We start from the raw sequence: 9,471 nt of genomic DNA on the forward strand, positions 1-9,471 counted from the left end.
GTGGCCCATTGAAGAATGAAGTACATAGCAATTAAATGGTTTAAGAGCTGGGAATTAAAATATCTTTATACAAACTAGATCTTTTGTAATACTAACTTTTTCCATTAACATAATCGCTTAAACATATCATGTTATTGTATAACCACTTATTTCTCTGCTTCCTATAACCTTCATTAGGGAGGGGAAAAAAACCCAGATTTGAAACACTGCACAAATTGAACATATGCTCATTTTGTCTGTTGTTTTTATTTAATACATTTTTAATGAATGAAGTGCCTACTGCTAAATATCACCTTTGCATACGGCTATGTGTTTCCATGTTCTATAGTAACATACAGCAGACCCACTAAATACTTCTCCTTATAGCTAGCCCAAAGCTCATACAGGGGAAAACTAAACCTAATCACCTCTACCGCAAACAACCCAACAACAATCCGTTTTGCTGCGAGCAGCTCTCTTAATTTAAATGTCTTCTACGAGGTGAAAAGTTTAATCAGAAGAGACCGAATACTGCTGTGTGTACGCTTTCTATATATATGTTTTTTCTGCTTTCCTTAGTGCACGCCATCAAGTGAGTAGTAATTACTTTTTTATTTCTGCTGGTCTGGTGCATATATGTCTGTAGAATATATAAATAAATTTAATTGTTTCATTTCTTTTGTTTCAAACGCTGACTGGCTGTCAAAGTAAGCACTCCAGATTCCTGTGCGTTGGTATCTACGGGCTGTTTTCTTGCCAAGCTGCCAGTCTGGGGCGTCACACCTTGCTGCCTTTAAAGATTGCCCTGCAGAGATAGAGGAAAATGGCAATTTTTACATGATGCAGTCTGAAGGCCCTAGAGATTTGAAGTCAGAACTGGTGCCAAGTTTTACCCAGGAGAGCAAGCAGAGGCATTGCAGAAAGTCTGGGCCAAACAAAAAAGGAGCATGCTGGGAGTCAGAAGCTCAGGATAAAAGGTATAGTGAAAATGTAGCACAGACTCACTGTGGAAAGGAATGGCTATTTTTAAACAGGGTCCTGAAGAAAAGTCAAGGAGATGGGGTGCCTTTTCCTCATTCCTTTTTTTTTCCGTGCCCTAAATTGTAGTAGACTGCAGAATGTAAATGAGACAATTATTACACCAATGCTCATCAAGCTGTGCTGGAAAGACTTCAATAGCCTGATGAATATGCATGCAAATTTGTTAATTAAGTTAATTATTCTGCTGAAAATTCATTTGTCTTCCAAGGACATTTTCCCAATGATTTTAACATGCTTGTGCCATTAGTCATGCTCCATGCTATTTAACATTACTTTTTGCCCACTTTTTTATTTTTATTTATTAAATAAAAATGTAATTTTGTGGACAACATAATCAGTTTGGTTTGGTTTTATTTTGCTTAATAAATAACCTTTATTGCCCTGGCCTAAATTTATTTAAAACATTGATAATTACAATTTAGAAATGCTTTGTTTAAAAATGCCCTTATTTCCAATGTATTATGTGCCCTCCATACATGTACTAAATACTATGTATTAAATAAATTGCGTATGAGATCACAATTCCATCCATTGAATATTATAGCATTCCTATAAAATAACAGAAATTGGATTGGTGTTGTTTTGTTTTTGTTTTTTTGTGGGGAAGGAGGGTTGTTGTGTAATTTTCTATTAGCAAATATATATAACTGTTCATATCTAATTTTGCTCTGTCAAAGAATCAGTGGTGAAATATGTACACTAATATTATTATTATTATTATTATTATTATTATTATTTATATAGTGCCATTCTGCAACACTTAACTATCAGAGAAATTTATTCATACACAACTTGTCCTACAGTACATACTGTAAGAGGAGCTTACAATTAATGTCTCTACCACGCACCAAGAAACACCTACAGTACACCAGGTGCAGGTTAGACTGAAGCCAACAAACCTACTAATAGGCTTTTGGCCTATAGAGACAACCCCATGAAACACCATGAAACATATAGGGCAGATATCATAAATCAACATAAGGCTCCAGGGCTGCAAGGCAGCACTGCTAACCACTGAACAACCATGCTGCCAATTCTTTCTACTTTCCACCGCTTAGTCATTACATTGTAAACATAATAATGTATGTTGACAAATTTTTATTACATGATTGAAATGTAATTTTAATAAATCTGTCTTTTTATGCAAACCTATTATTTAATAAGCATTATGAGTAATAGAGCATGGTACAACATGTCTTCAGATGTCATATTGCAGAATTTGTACATTCTGGCAAATTGCACACAAAGAAAACAAAAACAGTAAGAAGCGTTACATTATGGAACCAGGATACCCAGGATACCTGGTGTAAGAGCATACTACAGCATCCCTCTCCCTGTAATGTAGTGTGTCAGGGAAGTGGGCTCCGTATGAGGTACTGTAAGTTAACGTGAAAAACAAACAGCAAGAGCAATGTCAGATGGGTGTATGTATGCCTCACCAGAGAATGCAAAAAAAAAGGCCAATTGGTGGCACGCCAATAAAACATAGTTGGCGACTTTTTAAAAAGCTTTTCAGGGAGATTGTGAAAGTGGCATTTAAGTAGATGTGTTTTGCTCTGCATTGTGTCATAAAATGTATTAATGTGAGCCATACACTGCTGCATTCCCAGATTCACTGATCCAATTCATCGATGACTGTCGATCCTTCAGGCATTCGGGGAAATTTTGTATATTAAAAATCACAATTTGCTGATCATTTTTTGGTCAGGATCAGCAAATCAGGGAAATCCAACATGTTGGATGTCCTTGATTCCCCAACATAGAAGTTGGGGGATAGGAGAATTGCCCCAATCCATACTTGCCTACCTGACCCTCTCCATGAGGGAGAAAATGCTCTGTTCCTGGGCTTTCCTGGTAATGTATGATTGCCATCACCTGTGGTGAAACACCTTTCTTATCAATGAACTAGCTCACCACAGGGGATGGCAATCATACATTACCAGGAAAGTCCAGGAACAGAGCATTTTCTCCCTCATGGAGAGGGTCAGGTAGGCAAGTATGCCCCAATCCATTGCAGATGTATGGGGGCTATTGCATACATATGTAAATGAAGCCCAAAGCAGTTCTATCGTTTTAAACTTTTCAGGGCCTGCTGATATGTTTTACTCACATGTGGTTCCATATAAGTGACCAAGAGTAACGTTATTTGAAAATGTATGTAGCCATAGTAATCTTTGTGCTATATAATAATAACCAATGCAGAGAAATTGCACTGCTGATCCCATTTGAATGTATACTGTATATCTCTGCTACATAATGGGTGTAAGGTGCAGTCAGGGAGATTGGAACTATTTCAGGGAGTCTCACTGACATTCAGGCAAGTACAGTATGCGCTATAGAGGAAGTCTGCCCTGCCCATGAAGGATGTGGAAGCATGATGCAATAAAGGCAGCATTTACACAACTACAGTCTGGGCTTTGTCAGTGTAATCTATGACCCTCCAGCTATTTTGAAGCTTCAAGTTCCAGCTTGACCTCTAGAGCACATGCTGTGCTCTCTAGTTACAACATTGAAAATCTAAAGGCAGTGATTAGATAAGGTCTCATTAATTGAAGGCCCACCAAACTCGCAGCTTATATTGCGGCCTGTCTGGTTCACTTCTGTACAGGACTGATTGGGGCTGTAAAACAGCACTGGCATGAAAGGGGTATGGCCTCGCCTTGTGGGGCCTTGGCTATGTCCCACAGGTGCTTGGCCCTGCCTCTGTGTTTTATAGGCATGCCAGTACTCATGAGGGTGCTGCCGGGCAGCTGAGCAGAGCACTGGGAGGTGGAGCTGCAGCATGTTGCCTCTATATGCCAATAGACAGCATGTGATCCATTGTGCCCCACTGTTGCTCCAGTAATAGATAACAGATAAACTGGCCATACATTAGGACAACCAGCATCTGATTCCTCATAAGATTTCCTTTCAATCCCCCCGGGAAACCCTAGCACACAATTTGGAGTTTTATGTGCATACGATGCAGCATACACTCTATAAATCGATTGGGTGCCTCACAAAAAGCATGTGATCACCTGAAAGGAAATGCCACTCAAAAATTATGCAGATCGTATAAGATGCATTGTTTGTGTATAAAACAAAGTACGATGTGCATACGATTACAACAGATAATATGGGCTGCACATATGATCTGAGGATGCGACATTCAACCCACTGGGCCGCACATCGCATCGTAATCATACCCAAAACACGTACGATGTGCACACAATGCAGCATACGACACATCTAAATCGTACTTTCGTACATGATATTGTACTGGTGTATGGCCAGCATAACAGATTGCAAGAGGCCCTCTATCAGAACTCAAAGCACCTGTTCTACTCTCTCCAACTACACTACACCCCTAAAATCAACAGATATTTTTAAACTCAGTCTACAGTATAACATAGCATTAGCCACCCAGTGGTGACGATGTGTATTGCATGCTGTGTATGTGGTTGCACCTTAACGTGCCTTTCCTTGCAACACCTTAATAACCTGAGCTATAGCTAAGGCACGACAAATACTCCGTTTAGGCGGAGAAATTGCAACGATGAGGTGGACTCCATCTGTACATAGAAAAGCTGCAAATAGCCCATATTTTTAAGAATACCACTACATATGCACAAGTTATTCCTAGAAAGTTCAGTCATATGTATAAAGTTAAAATAAATAAAGATTACTTAACTGGACACACCTTGTATTCTATTCAACTATAAGGTGGTATTTATCTGACAGTAGCTATGGTAACACTCATTCAAGGCCGTGACTATTTAAGTATGTGCTCTATCATATAGATGTTCCGGGCTTGGTCTTAGGAGGATAGTGACATTTGTTATATTTTGGCAGTAAGACAGAACTAATGGGTTACACAAATAAAGTATTAACATTATGGTTTATAAAACAGTCACATTTGTGAATTCTAGTCAGGTTTGTATTTGTGGATCAGCTCTCGAGTCTCTGGCTGGATTGGGATCTGAGATAGGTGACTGGGAGCTGGATGGCCTAATACAGTCTCTGCTTAAGGACTGGAGACTCAGGGAATATGTATAACAGGATATGCACTGTGTGATGGTTGTAGACTGACTGCTGGCAAATAGCGGCACTGGCTGAACAGCTGGAATCTTGATGGGAATCAGAATGGAATATTGGAACACACAGGCAAAAGGAAAGGAATGAATGCAAGAGCTGTTAGTTGACCATGACCATGCTGGAACCGGGTTAGAAGTGAGACGATCAGGAATCAAAGAAGCTCAGAGACGGACTGGACCGGATACTATACCGGACTGGACCCAGAGATACTCGACTGGCCTGGAACCAGCAAAGTCTCTGAACTGGACTGGAAGCAGTGATGTCTCTGAATCGGACTGGCGTTAGTGATGTCTTTGGACCGTGCTGGAACTGGCAATACTGAACTGGACAGGAACTGGCAATGCAGCTTGGATGATAACTGCACTGGGATGCAGTGTAAGTGCATTATTCAGAGCTGATCACTATGACTGGGATCGCTCTGATGGCCATGTTTTTGCCATCTGTGCATGTGCAGCACCCACAGTGCACGTGCACAGGCTAGCATGATGCAGTCGTATCCTGGAAGGATGCGTTCGTGTCATGGTTGATAGGCGACGGGCGTATGGGGAGGAGCAAGAAATGAGGGCATGTCATGGTTGTTTTTGGGGCGGCCTGCGTTTCCTGCAATAGGAAACATGTCGGCGGACCGCCTGCATACGCAGCCATGCTGCGCAGGCAGCGGTCTACCTCTATGTGATGCGATCGCAATTGAATTGCGATTGCATAGCGGGGCGGCACCACACATGCTGGGCGGCCTCAGCATGTGAATAGTATGATCACAGTGTTTGCTAATTTAGCAAAAACTGCAATCAACTCTGAATAACCCCCTAAGTACATAGTGTAGCACTGTGGAGATATGTGATGCAGAGGCAGAACTCTGGGAGGCAATGGAGTCAGCTGCCGCCGGGCTCCTGCTTTGAAGGGGGGCACCTCTCCTCCTGTTACATGTGTTCAGTGACATTAATCAATTAAGTTAAATGACAACAGCCGGTATCTCTTCCGTAGCCGACTTCCCCACAAGTCACTACAGCTTACAAATCACACCCTCTTTATTATAGATACACTGGAAGCAGATATCTTACTGATGAAGTTATTTGCCCCTATAAAGGAATCATGAGAATTCTAACTATATGAAGTTATTTCTCAGACAATTACAAGTAACTTCATATACTGTAGTTAGAATTCTCATACTTCCTATGCAAGATCAGATATCTCCATCAGTAAGGTGCATGCTTCCAGTGTAATAGGCAGAGGCGTAACTAGGGTAGGGTGAGTGGGGCATGTGCCCTGGGCGCCTTGGCAGGCCCAGGAGAGGGGGGCGCCGCCGGCGGCCAGGGCATCATGCCCCACTCGCCCCCGTCACTCCGAAATGTGAGGGGAGGAGAGCGCAGCGTCTCTCCCTCCCCTCACCGCCACTGCCAGCACTAGCAGCACTGCCAGCAGTGCTGCTGTGTCCGGTCTCCGGCGGCGTTAGCCAATCAGAGCTTGCGGACCGGCTCCTGATTGGCTCCTGATTGACTAGCGAACCGGCGCCACACTGCCGCCGGAGACCTGGAGCGGTGAGGGGAAGGAGAGGTGCTGCGCTGCGCTCTCCTCCCCTCACATATCAGAGGCGAGCCGGAGCCACAAGCGGTGAGTGACCGGGGGGAGGGAGCACAGTGGGGCATGTAACTGGCACAGTGGGGCATGTATCAGGCACAGTAGGGCATGTATCAGGCACAGTGGGGCATGTAACTGGCACAGTGGGGCATGTAACTGGCACAGTGGGGCATGTATCTGGCACAGTGGGGCATGTAACTGGCACAGTGGGGTATGTTTCTGGCACAGTGGGGCATGTATCTGGCACAGTGGGGCAATGTAACTGGCACTGTGGGGCATTGTATCTGGCACTGTGGGGCAATGTAACTGGCACTGTGGGGCATGTAACTGGCACTGTGGGGCATGTATCCAGCACTGTGGGGCATGTATCCGGCACTGTGGGGCATTGTATCTGGCACTGTGGGGTAATGTAACTGGCACTGTGGGGCATGTATCTGGCACTGTGGGGCAATGTAACTGGCACTGTGGGCCATTTTCAGTGGCCACACCCCTTCTGGTGCATGTCCACACCCCCTCTGGAGTGTGGCCACGCCCATTTTTTCACCGCGCGCGCACATGCTTCTTTTGGTATTTTTTTTTTTTTTTGGTGGGGGGGGGCACCATTTTCCATCTTTCCCTGGGCTCCAAAAACCCTAGTTACGCCTCTGGTAATAGGTTCTGGGTTCTAATCCTGGATATGTCACTTGCAAATGAATTGTCAGAGAAATAATCAGCATTGTGAGTGACTGAGCAGATCTATGTAGTGTGTGGCTGGACCCCTACATAGATCTGCCTAGTTGCAACAGTCAGTTTTGTAGTATCCTCATATGCTGTAGTTAGAATATGCAGGCTTGCTATGCAGGAGCAAATATGTGTATATATATTAGTGATGTGCACCGGACATTTTTCGGGTTTTGTGTTTTGGTTTTGGATTCGGACGCGTTTTGGCAAAACCTCACCGAAAAATTTTTGTCGGATTCGGGTGTGTTTTGGATTCGGGTGTTTTTTTCCAAAAAACCCTAAAAAACAGCTTAACTCATAGAATTTGGGGGTCATTTTGAATTGATCCCATAGTATTATTAACCTCAATAACCATAATTTACACTCATTTTCAGTCTATTCTGAACACCTCACACCTCACAATATAATTTTTAGTCCTACAATTTGCACCGAGGTCACTGGATGGCTAAGCTAAGCGACACAAGCGGCCGACACAAACACCTGGCCCATCTAGGAGTGGCACTGCAGTGTCAGGCAGGATGGCACTTCAAAAAAATAGTCCCCAAACAGCACATGATGCAAAGAAAAAAAGAGGCGCACCAAGGTCGCTGTGTGACTAAGCTAAGCGACACAAGTGGCCGACACAAACACCTGGCCAATCTAGGAGTGGCACTGCAGTGTCAGGCAGGATGGCACTTCAAAAAAATTGTCCCCAAACAGCACATGATGCAAAGAAAAAAAGAGGCGCACCAAGGTCGCTGTGTGACTAAGCTAAGCGACACAAGTGGCCGACACAAACACCTGGCCCATCTAGGAGTGGCACTGCAGTGTCAGGCAGGATGGCACTTCAAAAAAAATAGTCCCCAAACAGCACATGATGCAAAGAAAAAAAGAGGCGCACCAAGGTCGCTGGATGGCTAAGCTAAGCGACACAAGTGGCCGACACAAACACCTGGCCCATCTAGGAGTGGCACTGCAGTGTCAGGCAGGATGGCACTTCAAAAAAATAGTCCCCAAACAGCACATGATGCAAAGAAAAAAAGAGGCGCACCAAGGTCGCTGTGTGACTAAGCTAAGCGACACAAGTGGCCGACACAAACACCTGGCCCATCTAGGAGTGGCACTGCAGTGTCAGGCAGGATGGCACTTCAAAAAAATTGTCCCCAAACAGCACATGATGCAAAGAAAAAAAGAGGCGCACCAAGGTCGCTGTGTGACTAAGCTAAGCGACACAAGTGGCCGACACAAACACCTGGCCCATCTAGGAGTGGCACTGCAGTGTCAGGCAGGATGGCACTTAAAAAAAATAGTCCCCAAACAGCACATGATGCAAAGAAAAAAAGAGGCGCACCAAGGTCGCTGTATATATATATATATATATATATATATATATATATATACTGGTGGTCACTGTCAGCAAACTGCAAAACTAAAATGCACCACAGGTATAGATTGTAGATGGATAGTATACTTAATGATGACACAGAGGTAAGCACAGCAGTGGCCTTCCGTATCGTACTGCTATATATAGTATACTGGTGGTCACTATGTCGGCAAACTGCAAAACTAAAATGCACCACAGGTATAGAATGTAGATGGATAGTATACTTAATGACGACACAGAGGTAGGCACAGCAGTGGCCTTCCGTATCATACTGCTATATATAGTATACTGGTGGACACTGTGTCGGCAAACTGCAAAACTAAAATGCACCACAGGTATAGAATGTAGATGGATAGTATACTTAATGACGACACAGAGGTAGGCACAGCAGTGGCCTTCCGTATCGTACTGCTATATATAGTATACTGGTGGACACTGTGTCGGCAAACTGCAAAACTAAAATGCACCACAGGTATAGAATGTAGATGGATAGTATACTTAATGACGACACAGAGGTAGGCACAGCAGTGGCCTTCCGTATCATACTGCTATATATAGTATACTGGTGGACACTGTGTCGGCAAACTGCAAAACTAAAATGCACCACAGGTATAGAATGTAGATGGATAGTATACTTAATGACGACACAGAGGTAGGCACAGCAGTGGCCTTCCGTATCGTACTGCTATATATAGTATACTGGTGGACACTGTGTC

The 9,471-nt window shown here is 43.6% G+C and overlaps 1 long non-coding RNA gene across 1 annotated transcript; it reads right to left on the reverse strand.

Moving 5' to 3' along the window:
- Nucleotides 1-227: 227 nt before the first annotated feature.
- On the reverse strand, nucleotides 228-1,088 carry LOC134929045 (uncharacterized). The gene is made up of 2 exons (XR_010178231.1): nucleotides 985-1,088; nucleotides 228-784 (listed from the first exon to the last, which is right to left on the reverse strand). It is a non-coding gene; the product is annotated as an uncharacterized LOC134929045 (long non-coding RNA).
- Between the last annotated feature and the right edge of the window lie 8,383 nt (nucleotides 1,089-9,471).

This window comes from Pseudophryne corroboree, chromosome 5 (genome assembly GCF_028390025.1).
Source record: "Pseudophryne corroboree isolate aPseCor3 chromosome 5, aPseCor3.hap2, whole genome shotgun sequence".
In the NCBI taxonomy this organism is placed as follows: domain Eukaryota; kingdom Metazoa; phylum Chordata; class Amphibia; order Anura; family Myobatrachidae; genus Pseudophryne; species Pseudophryne corroboree.